General features: G+C 43.5%; 1 protein-coding gene across 7 annotated transcripts in view; it reads right to left on the reverse strand.

The window, feature by feature from the left end:
- ATXN7L1 (ataxin 7 like 1) overlaps positions 1-14,092 on the reverse strand; it is a 183,571-nt gene that overhangs the window by 75,398 nt on the left and 94,081 nt on the right. Inside the window, exon 1 of one of the 7 annotated variants that reach the window (XM_054018416.1) lies at positions 510-587. The exons of 5 other annotated variants lie outside the window; for them this stretch is intronic. The gene's annotated coding sequence lies outside the window, so the exon portion shown is untranslated. Of the gene's footprint in view, positions 1-73; positions 217-509; positions 588-14,092 lie in introns of those variants that run through there. One more of the 7 variants, XM_054018441.1, reaches the window with a different exon arrangement.

Here is a 14,092-nt window from a genome sequence, read left to right on the forward strand (position 1 = left end):
TAGATAAAAATAAACTCAGATTTGATGCCAACAAACCACAGCAGAGTGTTGCACGATCCAAGGATAACTTTACCAGTGAGAGTTTGACAAAATAACTGTTCCAAGTCCAGTTGAAACGTTTGGAAACAATATCCGCAAACTGTATCCACCCTTACACTGTGCGCAGTAAAGGAAATGGCACAGTCAGTTTCATTTTGATCCTTCTTGTAAACTGACAAAGGAAATAAACAGCCAATTCAAAGAAAAGTACTGTTGTTCTGATAAAAAGCAGTGCAAGTAGTATACACTCCAGACTAGGTCAAATGACATCATTTGGAAATTAATTATCCAGTGCTAAAACAACCTCTGAGCTGCACGTTTCTTTATTTGCAACAGATACAAGTACCACTTCCTAAAATTAAACAGCTAAAACGACTCCCCGTTTCTAAAAAGGTCTATAAATAAAGCAGGATCAGCAAAATTATGCAAATACCCTACTAGAAGACGAAATGTAAACTGAAACCACTTACAGAGAAGAATGCGCTGCCAACGTAATCTGATTCTACGATGACTGTAAACATGTTGTACTTTTGGAACGTGAAATGATTCACATTACCACGGCCTCCGTCAGAGAAATACAGCAACGTGATTAGGTATTGTGCATGGGTTAGAAATCAGGCAGATGACCTGCTGCAACAAATACCAGATCAGTCGTTGCATACACCAACTGTTTTGACTACAGGCACTTATTAAACAACAAGTTTCAGGTCCTACCAGTTGGACACCAGAACTGATCCTGTGCCAAGAACAACAAGCACTTTGAAAAGTGCTGCTTTTTAAAAAACTATTTATACAAGTCAAGTAACTAAGTAATATTGAAACAAAGTACAAAATTAAAAGCAGCAGGAGTAACAGATATACATATTTGTAGATAAAGATTGATTTTATTTATTTATTCATTCTTTCTTGAGGCAGGGGTAAGGTGACCAGATGTCCTGATTTTATAGGAACAGTCCTGATATTCGGGGCTTTTTCTTATATAGGTGCCTATTACCCCTCAACCCGTCCCAATTTTTCACACTTGCTATATGGTCGGGGAGGGGCAGGGTGCTGTGTGAGATGTTTCGCAGTAGTTAACAGGAGAAACCAGAGCTCCCTTGGAGCATCTTTTATTTATGTAATGATGCAGATGTTTTGCCAGGATAACTGCACAAGAGACAGTAGATAAAATGTCTAGAACCTCACTATTAAATTACTGGAAAGAGCCAAATTCCCCCCCCCCCCCAAAAAAAAAAAAAAAGATGTGAAGAACATGTGCTCAGCATACATTTTCCAGGATTGGCTGGTGGATCTTCAGTGACTGGTGTAGAAGGATATCTACAAGGAAAAAGTCAGGTGACTAAAGTAGGCTATACTTCCCAAGGAGTCAGTCAGGGACATTCCCTTCTTTGGAAAGCAGCTAACACATCAAGGTCACTAATGGAAATAAATAAATAAAGTATGTCTCAGCATAGTGCTAGGAAGCACTGCACTTCTTGTTATCTTTTTATTAAATATAAGAATGAAGTTGTAACCTGCAGGGGTCAGTTAAAAATCATGCAGCATTTACTGCAAGACCCCTGCTGGCCAAGTGACAGTTTGGGTAACTGCAATCTGCTGAACTAAATGTTCCTATAGTTTCAACTGGATAAGGTGGTATTCAATTATAGTCCAAACTGTCATGATGCACCTGTTAAAAACAGTTATATTTCCTCCCAGAGGTGGGTGCATTTCAGTGGTATGTGAGATGGTTCTTAAATAGTAAATGGAAAAGCTATGGTAATATTTATTATGCAGATTACACAGGACTATTGCAGACATTCATGGAAGCTTCTATTAATTAAAAGTAGACAGGTAATTAGAGACAGATTGGTCTGAAGGTTGTGGACAACCTAGTCCCTTTTCCTTCCCATTTTACTATGTTAACAGTAGCACACCATGATTAATCAAACCTTACTCTTGCACAAGGTCAAGTTTAATTACAAGTTTTTCTTGCAGGGCTTTATTGGCAGGAATCAGGGAACTTGCATACATTTTCCTCCTGGAATTCTGGGGGGTGTTTTTATTGGCAAACTGTTGTTTACTCAGAGGCAATAACATTAGTGATGTACCTCTATGTACAAGGGAAGAGTAGTTTTTGATAACTTGAAATGCAAAATCTTTTGTTGGGTCAACCAGGTGCAATTCATTTAAGGTATTTTATATGATGCTATTTAGTCAATCTAAAAAGACCACAGATGACAGAAGTACAACAGTAATAATGCTCAACAAATGTGTCAACAACGAAATGAAAAGAAAGATAAGGACAGCTACTGTAATGACAGAAAAATCGCTTCAAATCAATGTGTTTAATTATGCTGTCTGTAAAATGGGACTGCTCATGCTTGCTTACCCCTTTTGGCAAGTGCTTTGATCTCTAAAGATGAAAGTGCAAAGCATTTTTAACAAGCTCATTTGAGAGACAGGCAAACAAACAAACACAGAAAAGGTGAATGACTTGCATGAGTGGCAATGGAAGGCACTCGGCTGGTGAGCCAGAAGACCTAGCTTTGGTGTGATGGGTACAGTATTTGCTGTATGATGGTGGGGCAGTCACTTAACCCTTGTTTTCTCATCTGTGATATGGGGATACTAACACTTATTTACCTCCCCAGAAAGGGGAATGTGAGATTTAATTAGGAAGAGGAGGTTACTTACCTGTAACTGCAGGTTTGTCAAGATGCATCCCTGTTCAGGTCATAGGGGATTATGGAACTTTTAACTCACAGGTTATGCCCACAATGCAATTGAAGGTGCGAGAGCAACATGAGTTGGTGTACTCACACTACCTAACTTTAGCTAGTACAGCTAAATATGGTGAAGATACCATGGTGCGGTACGAACACTCTGAGGACTGTGGGTACATACTTGCATTCCCAGCCTGTGCCACCATGTCTTTTCTGCTATTTTTAACCTGCTAGCTAGATGAAAGCTAGCACAGGTATACCAACCCACGCTTGCAATCACACCTTTGATTGCAGCACAGACATACCCTTGGACCTTACAGGAGCTCCTGGAAGGAGGAGGAGAGGATTATTGCTCTTTTTTACTATGTTTTTTTGGGGCAGGGACTATTTCTTCTTTGTATTTAGAGTCTAGCACATTTTAGATGCTTCTGCAAACAGAATAATAAAATATAAAAGGAATCAAACTGTTTCTTCTGTTTGTTTTTCTTGTAACACTATGGAAGACTAGAGAACTAGTAGGATTATAATATTACAAGTACTAAAAAAGTGAAATTTGAGAATATAAAAGGGAAAATTTTAATTTTAACATCTTAACTTAATTCTAACACCTGCTGAACAATTCAGATGAAAGATCTCTGTTAAACATTCAACAAACTCCATCAGTATAGCGTTGAAAAAGTTCCCAGTTCTCAGGTTCTCCAATGAGACCTCCAGCAGAAACAGGGAAGGTACACTATCAGGGAAAGTGATAAAATGTTTCCTCCTCCTCTTGTGACAACTAAATCTCTAATTCAAATTTATGGTAGCAGGCAGGAAACAAGGAGAAAATAGCTATATTATAGCTAGAATAACAGTGTCTGCAATAGTCAAGAACTGAAACCATTAAGCAAACTTAGGATTCTACCCAAGATTCAACTTTTCTAAAGTTTGACCAAATACAGTCCAAGACACTTTCCTCAGTGTGGATTGTTGCTACACTAAATTTCAATGTTGTTCTTGTTCTTTGCCTTTGCCTTGTCCTGCTAGTTGGGGTTGGCGGCTCTTGTTCTTTGTCTCCAAGCATTGCTGTCGAGTGTATCTTCCAAGCAGACACAAGCCTTCTTTCTGTCCTCCTTCAGCAACCCAAACCACCTTTTTCTGGGCTTTCCTTGTGGTCTTTGTCCTGTGGCCACTAGATCACATACTCTTAGACCAACATATCCTGCACCTCATCGTCTCATGTGACCCAACCACCTTAGTTGATACTCCCTCAGCTTTTCCATAAGGACTACCTGCATCATGGCTCACACTATTTCACTGAGTAGCCTGCCAGCTCTCATCTTACCCAGCATCCACTTGAGCATTATTATTTCAGCAGTATAAAGCAATGGTTCTCTCTTACTTTTTGGCCAGCATTCCAACCCATACATCATAGCTGCCCTAATCATGGTGTTATATGCTTTGTTCTTTAGTTTACTTGGCATATTCTTATTGAAGAGAATTCCTGTCAACTCCCTCCATTTGCACCAAGTGCTCTTCATATGACTCCTAACATCCACATCCCTATCACAGCTTAACACTGAACTGAAATATTTAAACTGTACAGACTTTAACTCTATACCTTCTAGTTTTATTGGCTTCTCATTGTCTGTCTCAATGAAGCATCACATGTATTCTGTCTTTTGTCGTCCGAGTCATAAATTTCAACCTTCCTTCCCCAGCTTGTGCTTTTTTTCAACTTCTAGCCATTGGATCTTGTTATATCTTTGTCTGCTTGATTGAAGAAAACAAACTACACTGAAGTGCACTATGGAACTTTTAGCGTGTGCCAGCAGGGACCACACAGGCCAGGAAATGTCCGACATGCTGGTGAACATCGGAATTTACATCCTTGCCAGTGCAGACTACGGCACTGTGCAGACAAGCCCTAAGGTGGTAGGAAAAAAGTATATTATAGTATTTGAGCAATAATATGATCACCTAGCTAAAGACAATTAGAGTGCAGACACACAAGGGGTCAAAGTTCAGTTAAACATGCAATATCACCTGGGGCATTTCCCGATTTGAGATTGTAACTAATCTCATTTTTGAAAAAGGAATTAAATATATTATTTTCACAGCCAATTTTGTATAAAGCAATGGACCACTGATCTGCTGTCTTCTCTGGAATTCTATGTCATATACAAAGTAATCTGTTTTGCATTAGTTCTCTCACAACATTATCCAATACTGAGCTACTGAGACCAGTTTTAAGAAAGGATTGCAACCTTCATGAAAATTGTTACCCCAGGAAAATAATGATGGTGAGATTCTATGGTGTGCACCCTTAAGGATATGTCTTCTTTGCAACGAGAAGGTCTGTTTGTTTCTGCATCTCCATGCTAGCTTTAATCTAGTTTGTGCAGGTAACAGTAGTAGTGAAGATATTGTGGCACAGGCTTATTCTTGGGGTAACAGCCTGAGTACAAGCCTGATGAAGACTCTAGGTGTCTACTCGGGTTGCTAGCCCATACTCTCATGTCTACATACTGTTACCTATGCTAGCTAAATTAAAGCTATCATGGATATGTCTTTCCATGCTACAAACATACCTTCACTTGCAGTGAAGACATACTCTAAGAGGCACAGCACAAATTCACAACTAGAGGGAAGAGAGGAATAAGTAGCTTTAAGCCACTTTTGCACCCTCCTGATTCTAGGCAGTTCTGGCGGCTGAAGTACCCAGCACACCTTAGACAGCCCAAGAGAGTCTAAGTTTGAGGTCCTCAACCTATTTACTATTGCGGGCCTCATATGTGTTATGTGGGCCACATCCACATTACATACTACCCGTAAGGCCCTTAGAGTGTCACATGGGCTACTACAGCTGTGTGATGATTGGGCCACAAGCAGCCCTCAGGTCGCAGGTTGAGAACACCGGTCTAAGTTATGGAAGTCTCTCCCCAGATGCAGCACTGCTCAGAATCTCCAAGGTGCTCTGCTCTGTGGTCTTGCATGGCCCCTACACCAGGACTCGGGAGGGGGTCCTAAAAAGATAGCCTACATCTGTCTTCCTCAGTTTTTGCTCTGTAGGAATCCCCCTGGTTATATCAATGGTTATATCAGTGGCTTACCTGGCATAAAGGAACCTAGAAAGATCCTAGATCTTTCCTCAAGAGGTCCTACTATTACGGTACTGACTCTTTCAAAGGCATTTTTTTGATTTTCACAGCACAGAGTATGGCGTTTGTATGAATCCTTACTGAAAGGACAGTTTTTTCATACACCTGGATTGCATGTGAGGATCTGTTGTCCTCATTGCGTTCCACTTAGACACTGCAGATTTCTATAGCCCTAGAGATCTTTGTCTTTACACATGTATACACGTACCAACATCATTCTCCATTCAATAAGCGGTTGTTTTAACTGTTACACTGAGCAAAAGAGCCAAAGCTAACAGGATTCAAGCACATGTGCACAAGTGAAACATTCCAGACCTCTTCATTCTAATGCCACTCTTTCTAGTCAGCAGAGGGCAAACAGAAAAGAGATTCACAGACAATTTAGGCCCAAATTTGGATCCGATTTTAAAATATTCTGCGACCGTCTCCTGTTCATCTGTGGGCAGGATTTCCCCATTAATGACAATGAGAATCATGTGCCCAGAAGAGAGTATGTGTCCCCTTCAACCTGTGGCAAAATACTCTTCAGGTTCTAGATTTTTTAAAAATCTAGTTCAATCACCTATGAAAGAGAGACATTTTAAAGCTGACAAAACAATGTTGTGAGCTCCCCCTACTGGATCTAGATAAGCAATGAAACTAAAATACTATACCCTGAGTTATTCTGACAACACTGAGTACAAAGATGGAAGTAAACAAGAGACATGTTATATGATGCACATTCCCATACTGTTTTTAACCCATTCTTTTCCACCTCACCAAGTAATATATTAGGGTCTTAATCCTGAGGTCCTTTCTCAGGTTTTCACTCAGTTATTATTCAGGCAAGCCCACAATGCCTTCAATGGGAGTTTGCCTGCATCAGAACAGAAAACTGAACAAGCATGTCAGTATTTGCCTCAAAGCGAAACAGCAAATATAAAACAAATGTTAACCATATATTGGGGTGATTTCAAAGAAGCTAATGTGCAGAGTTTCTATATCCCTATAAAAGATCAATTGTTACATTTGATTAACTTCTTGGAGTAGTGCGAGACATATCTGGTGGCTCAAACATTAAGTTCTGGGGATTCTGTTATTTTCATATTACACAATAGCATCAAACGCCCCAGTCAGGATCAGGGCCCCATTATTCCAGGTGCTCTACGAACACATAGGCCAACGCTGTTCTGCTATTAAATTTGTTTGTGTTTTTTTGTCCCCTCGTAAGTGTTCAGATGCCACAGTGATGGTGTCACTGGTAAAAATCAATCAAAAGATACAAGTCAGCCAGCTTCTGCTGCAACAGAGCTCTTTGTGGGGAGGTAGCAATGGTCAGGTCCCCATATTGGACCACTACTGGAGACCGCACAGTTCCCTTCTGACCAGCAGAAGAAGGAAGCACTGCACAACAGATATTTTTCATCCACTAAACCTCATTTTGAGCAGGTAAATCCAAAACTTATTTTACATATATAGATATACATATCTCCTAGAACTGGAAGGGATCCCAAAAGGTCATTGAGTCCAGCTCCCTGCCTTCACTAGCAGGACCAAGTACTGATTTTGCCCCAGATCCTTAAGTGGTCCTCTCAAGGATTGAACTCACAACCCTGGGTTTAGCAGGCCAATGCTCAAACCACTGAGCTATCCCTCACCCTGGTTCCTCAATTGATAGGAAGGCTGGGAGTGGATTAAGTGACCCAGAACTGCACCTCAAGCAACTTGCCGACATTATGCCCATTTTATGATGGGTTTGACTGGGTGCTGGACACTGCACCAAGCCCAGAGCCAACAGAGGTGCATGATGACCTAGTCAGCCAGGAAGGTGACCTGCTGGTCCCAGAACCCAGCATGGGGACTGATGGGAGCCAGCAGCAGGCGCTGAGTGAGGACAGTGAAGTGAGACTGTTGCTGAAACCAGCCTCAGAGGCGGCTTTGGAGCAGGAGCAGCAATAGCACATCCAGGGGCTGTACTTGAAGGAGCTGTTTGATGCCCTTCCCCAAGGAACAGCCTGCCACAGAGCCTGTAGCACACATGAAAGGGACAGAAGCTGGTAAGTTTCTGGCTCCATTTTAAAGTCTACTAATATAATAATGGGAGGGATTTCTGTTTTATGAACCAATTAAAAAGTTGTTAGAAGCCCTAGCTAGCAGCATGTATTTCCTAGTGGAGTATTATATACTACCAGTGGCTTGGCTCCCCTCATCACGTGTAGTTCAAAATGGTGACTGGGAAACACAAACAATAAAAATGCCTTGAAAGTGAATCCTTACTTGAGAAGATACAGATTTTTGTTAGGGCATTCCTGTTTCTTAAAAACAATAACCTTACATTGCCATGCCTGGAAATACGCAGCTCTGTAACCACTCAATGGTGTAACCAGCTGCCTAGAAAGAGTAAACGGGAGGGGGAGGAGGAATGAAGGTGAAAATGTTTTCCATTTACAAATCTAGTCCATTTCAGTTAGAAGTAGTCCATGCATGTGACAAAATCATTTGTGCCAAATTTGACCGAGATTAGAATTTTTTTCCACAAATATGGCAGAGGGAGAGGGGGAGTAAGGGGATAGCTGTGGAGTGTGTGTTTGCATGCAGCCATAACAAGACAGGCCACACGAAAGCTAACATTTCATCCTGTTGATTCCCTCATGAATTCTAACCCAAACTTGGGGGCTGATAGCTGCAAACTATTCCTGAAGCAGGAACTTCAGATAGGTAGTGACATTTGTAGTAAGATGAGGCCCTGAAACAAACTCTTGTATCAAAAGCGCAGTCTGAGGCCTGAAGCCTGAACCAAAGTACTTCCAGGCATTGCTAAGCAAAAGTTGGGCTGTGAGCCAGAGGCAGGCCCCACTCACAGAAGTTGGCAAGAAGAGGGCTGCTAGAAGCAGGTGCATCGACACACAAGTGCTAATAAGAGGGACGTGTGCCAAGATAGCATCAGAACACTCCACAAAGATAATGAGGAACAGGCAGGTGCATATTAAAGACAGGGTCAAAAGGAGAGCATGATGGATAGATTTGTTTGAACTGACATGATCAAAGAGGGAGATAGCCCCCAATGAATCAAGGGGCTGTACCTCAATACGTCAGTAGGGATGAGTAATCTGTCCTGTAACTGTATAAAAGTAGGTCCCGGAGTGCACATCTTTGTCTGGCCTAGGGGGCAGTAGAAAGTCCCGCCACTGACTGAGCCGGTCCATTGCCAGGGGGCACAAATTTGTAGTATGTCTTGTAGAGTTTATGGGAAACTATTACTGTGCTTCGTTTGACAATAAACCTGGCTCGGGTTCCTTAGCACCTTACCAGAGTCTGTGGTCTTTGGGGGTTCTCTCGGGGTCTGCTGTGTCAGTTTTCTGTGCAGAACTGGGGCAGCACACAGAGGGAACATGCACGCAGTCAACTGCTATCATCGAACAAGAGCAGAGCACCACACCGGTAGCTACTGACAACATCATTTCAGGGGACAGTAGCTGACCAGCCCACTCCACTCAGATGTACTGTTCAGTCAATATACATTTGAATACTTTGCTTGCATACACTGCAGGTTTCCCACCAGCAGCTTGGAATAACACCTCCCTTTGCCAGTTGGGCACCACAACAACTGTTATGTCCTCCAAAATGTCCCCCAACCCAAGTAGTGCTGCAATTTCTAGAAAACACAAAACAACTTTAAAATTTTAACTTAGTATGGTCTCTGGACTTCTTTTGCTGCGATTAACCCAGCCACATCCAGGGAGCTTCTGTGATCTGAAGCATCCCTCTCTTAATATACTGAGGTTCAGTTTGGAAAAGTAATATTTTATGTCCTTGAAATTCCACAAGGATTTTTTCTGTGCTTCTGCACTGAGCTATTGAGACAATAACCTTCTGTGTCTTGTCCTATTACGGGCCCCTGGACCTCTACTGGCTGCTGTACATTCACAGCTTGCCCACACTACAGCAGAACTGGGTCACTGTATCTTCATGGACCTTTCCAAGAGGAATTGTTTCTGTGATGAATTTATGGTTGAAGTTCTGAACAGGGCCAACAAGTAGTCCCAGTCACAAAGACAGAGAGACTTACAGCTAGAGGAAAGGCACGGCAAGAGGCCAGCAGGAAGGCTCAGGCTGGCTGAACAGCTTGAGGACAGGGTTTCAGTGTGGGAGTAGGCACTTGCTTCTCAGTTCCTGGAACAGGAATGGCAGCTAAAGGAGAAAGTCAGAGCTCAGCAGAGAGAACTGTGGCTGATATCACTAATGGCTCCTGCTGCATCATCCACACCACAGCCCGAGTCCCCCATGTAGTACCATGTGATATAGTCCAGAAACAGCTTGGAAAACTCCATGGCTGGGTGACCCATGCAATCAGCCCCCCATGAGTGGCTTGGTAGGGCAGCTTTGCTTTATGCTGCCCTCCATATTGACCACCTCCCCTATGGATGCCTCCATCCCTCTCCCCTGGCACCAAATGAACAGCAAATGGGGAAAGAAGGGAAAGAAGAACCGGGGGCGTGGCAGGAATATGCAACAGTAGGGGTTTCTGTCTCATATATGGTTCCACTGTTTGCACTTGTTCATAGACTGTTTTTTTTGTTTTTTAAGGTTCTACTGTTACTGGTGTTTTGGTGAGGTAATGGCAGCTGGCCTGGTAATGGGTTAATGTTGTACTTCCCTAATACAAATTTATTAATAAAGCTTTTTATTTTAATCAAGAAAGTGTATTGCTATCACTGCATCACATCATACAGTGTCTATTTGAAATAATAAAGGTAAATAAATGAGAAGGGAAAATTAGGAATTAGTATGCAAACACTATTCATAGATACAGTTGTCTACATACAGTTGTCTACTTCAATCACTTCCTTACATCAATCCATACTGTGACTCATCAAAGAGGTGGGCTAAGTAGTCATGTCATTCATAAAATCACACCCCTCCCAAGCACTGAATAAACCCTCACAATGAGGCCCATTCACCACCCCTACCCCAGCACACTCATAAAGGTACAAGTCTCCCTCTTCCATTGGACCATCACTCACTCACTCATGCCTGTCACCCTAATCGGAGTATGGGCCGCCAACCACAGAGCTCCAGAGTCCTCTATCCTGGGCCATTTGCTCTAGTTGGTTCCAGGTATAGCCATTTTTATACTATCAGCCTGAAGGTTGCATCGCCAGGTGTTTCTTGGACGGCCTCTTTTCCGCTCCTCATCTCTGCTGCGACCTGCGCCATCTTTCTTAACTCGTACATGGTCCTCACGTTCCATGTACCGATGGTAATCCTCCTGGTTGCAAGAAGGGTAATTGGCTTAGTGGCTTCCTCGCGACTTTCACCACCCAGCATCATGTGTCTTCGAGTTGAAGACCCTTCTTTTTCCAGGCTAAAAGTCTCTGTTATCTCTATTGTTGGCGTTTCTGTAGCAGGTTAATTTTTTACGGGGTGGAGTTGCTAGCCCCACGCCCAACCCTCCTCCTTTATCCTAACTTGGGACAGGCAGATGGCCCCAAAGGACCTCTCTGGTGGAGTTCATTGGACCATGCAAGTCCATAATGTGGGAACACAAAGCATTCTTGACTTCTGTTGTCTGGGTGTGCATCCAGCTCCAGTTGTGGTAGGTGCTCTTTCTGGCTGAGTGTACTGATTCAGCGGACCCGATCCATTCAGAAGGAAATGGCTCACCTCTGGTTTCATAAAGATTGTGAAGAGCACTGCAAGGCACAGTAGTGCAGACAGTCTTGATGACACTGGCACGCAAACGGGTCTGTAGACATCTCCAACACGATTTCAATCGGCCTAAAGTATGTTCAACAACCATTCTACATCTGCTCAGAGTGTAATTAAAACATCTTTTGTCAGGGCCTCTGAAATTAGGGTACAGTTTCATAAGCCAAGGCAAAAGGAGGGTATGCAGGGTCTCCCAGAATAATGGTGGGGACAGTAACTCCATTTATGATAATGTCATTTGGTGGGAATAGTGTCCCAGCCTGGAAACAGAACTCCCAAACAATGAAAAACTCTAGTATCATGAACTTCCCCAGTGCAAGCCATGGTGACATTCACAAATTTACCTCTGGGGTCCACAAAGGCCTGCAGAACAATGGAGCAGTACCCTTTTCGGTTTATGCATCCAAGTGCTCCTTGAGGGCAGCACAATATGGGCACACGAGTCTCATAAATAGCCCAGGTGCAGTGGGCTTTTCTCCAAGCCAGCAGTTACTTTAGGAATATCTTTGATGCCTGGCCCCTTGGGGTAAGCCACATGCCTGACTGTCTCAGAAACTTCCATCATCACATTGCCTACAGTCGACTTTCCATCACCAAACTGGTTGGCAGTGGATCTGTAGCAGCTTGGGCTAGCCAGCTTCCAGATGGTTATGGCAATCTGCTTTTGGACCGAGATGGCTGCCCTCATATGTGTATCTTTACGCTGGAGGGTTGGGGCAAGCTGCTCACAAAGTTCCAGAAATGTAGCTTTCTTCATGCGAAAGCTCTGGACCCACTGCTGGTCATCCCAGGACTGCATGATGATGTGATCCCACCAGTCTGTGCTCGTGGCCCTGCTTCAGAAGTGCCAGGTTAGGTAGGGGGCATCAACAGCTGTGCCAAGTGTCATGAGCATCAGCCACTTCAAGTCTGCCAGGTCTGTGTCTTCCTCCATCATAAACTGTCAGGTGCCTTTGGTGGGTCAGAAAACACAGCTGACATGTCCACCAGTGTCTCACAGAAGCTCTGCCTGTTTCCTGACACAGGAGTGGAAGTCCAAGCAAGAGAAGGTCTTCAAAGGGCTCCTCCTCCACATTGCTGGCTCTGATAGGTGGGAGCACACAGAGCAAAATGACTGCTCAGCAGGATGTGTTGGCAGGCTATTCAAATTTCCTATAACGTGCAGTTGGATGGTCGAGTTTTCTCAAAGTGCACCATGATCAAAGGGCTAGCGCAGCCACGTTTCAAGAGGATGCAATGGGAGTCTGGGATATGGTTGGTTTGACTTGGATCTACGTTCTGCTATGTGGAAACCAGAGCCCCAGGTTTGAGCCTGGGTTAGAAAATTCTTAATGTAGGGTTAACAATCAATGTAGATGCTCAAGCCCTGGTTAACCCAGAGTCAGCCGAACCTGGACGTACATTGCAGCATAGACATACCAAAAAAGGTATGTCTACACAGCAATTAAATACCTGAGGCTGGCCTGGGTCAGCTGACTCGGGCTTGTGTGGCTTGGGCTGAGGGGCTGCCCGAGTCCGAACATCTACACAGCAATTTTACAGCCCCTCAGCCCAAGCCCTGAGAGCCCAAGTCAGCTGACATGGGCCAGCCATGGATCTTTTATTCCAGCATAGATGTATCCAAAGAGGCCTAACCTGGGCATACTCCCTTTAAATAATACATACTGCCAGACCGAGTCCTAAGTGAGAGACCTGTGCTTCTGACAGATCAGTCTCTGCCCTTGATCAAAGGAAGTCTTGTAGGCTAGAAAAAGAGTTTTCAACTGCAGAACCCTAATGTGGGATCAATCAGGGCCCAATCTGATTGGAACCAAGAACTTCAGTGCTAAGACAATGTGGTCCCAGAAGCGGCTGCAAAAAGTACTTATTTATTTATTATTGTTCCCTGTTATCTTGAAGGATATCACTGTGCAATTGATTTCACATAAGAAATAGTCTGCAGATCCACTGATCCATCACTGGCAGATGACAATAGAGCAGAAGCTCTTTATGACCTGATGTGAAGGTGTTCACTCACTGCAGATGTGTCTCCTTGTGACTAGGTCTGGGAATTAGCTCTTGTCCTGTCTGGCACCCCCTCCTGTTGGTTGCTCATCCAGTGGCCACTCTCTTTGTGACTCTGCCGTCTGGTCAGGTCACTATATAGTTCTCCCCTTCCAGGGTAAAGTCCCACCGGACTATCTGTCTGCATGTCTTTTCAGGTAGTCTTCCCTTCTGACTCTAGGTCCTGTGACACTTACCTGTCACACATGACTTCAGAAATAAAGCACTGATGCCCATGTTTAGACCCCTGATGCCTTATCATAGAATTGGACATTTTAAAAACTGGGGTATTAGCTTTAGACTAGACGTTTTAGCCATTTGCAGAGCCAACAAGTAGTGAGGCTCTGAATGAGAATCAGTGGAGACTGGAGTTCTCTCAATCTGGGCCGGAGAACAGGTTTATGAGAATTTAGTACCAATGCTGTTTAGCACTCAAGGGCTGCTGGGTTAGGGAACCCAGATGAAGGTTTTCAAAGC

Source organism: Malaclemys terrapin, chromosome 1 (assembly GCF_027887155.1).
Source record: "Malaclemys terrapin pileata isolate rMalTer1 chromosome 1, rMalTer1.hap1, whole genome shotgun sequence".
Classification (NCBI taxonomy): Eukaryota; Metazoa; Chordata; order Testudines; family Emydidae; genus Malaclemys; species Malaclemys terrapin.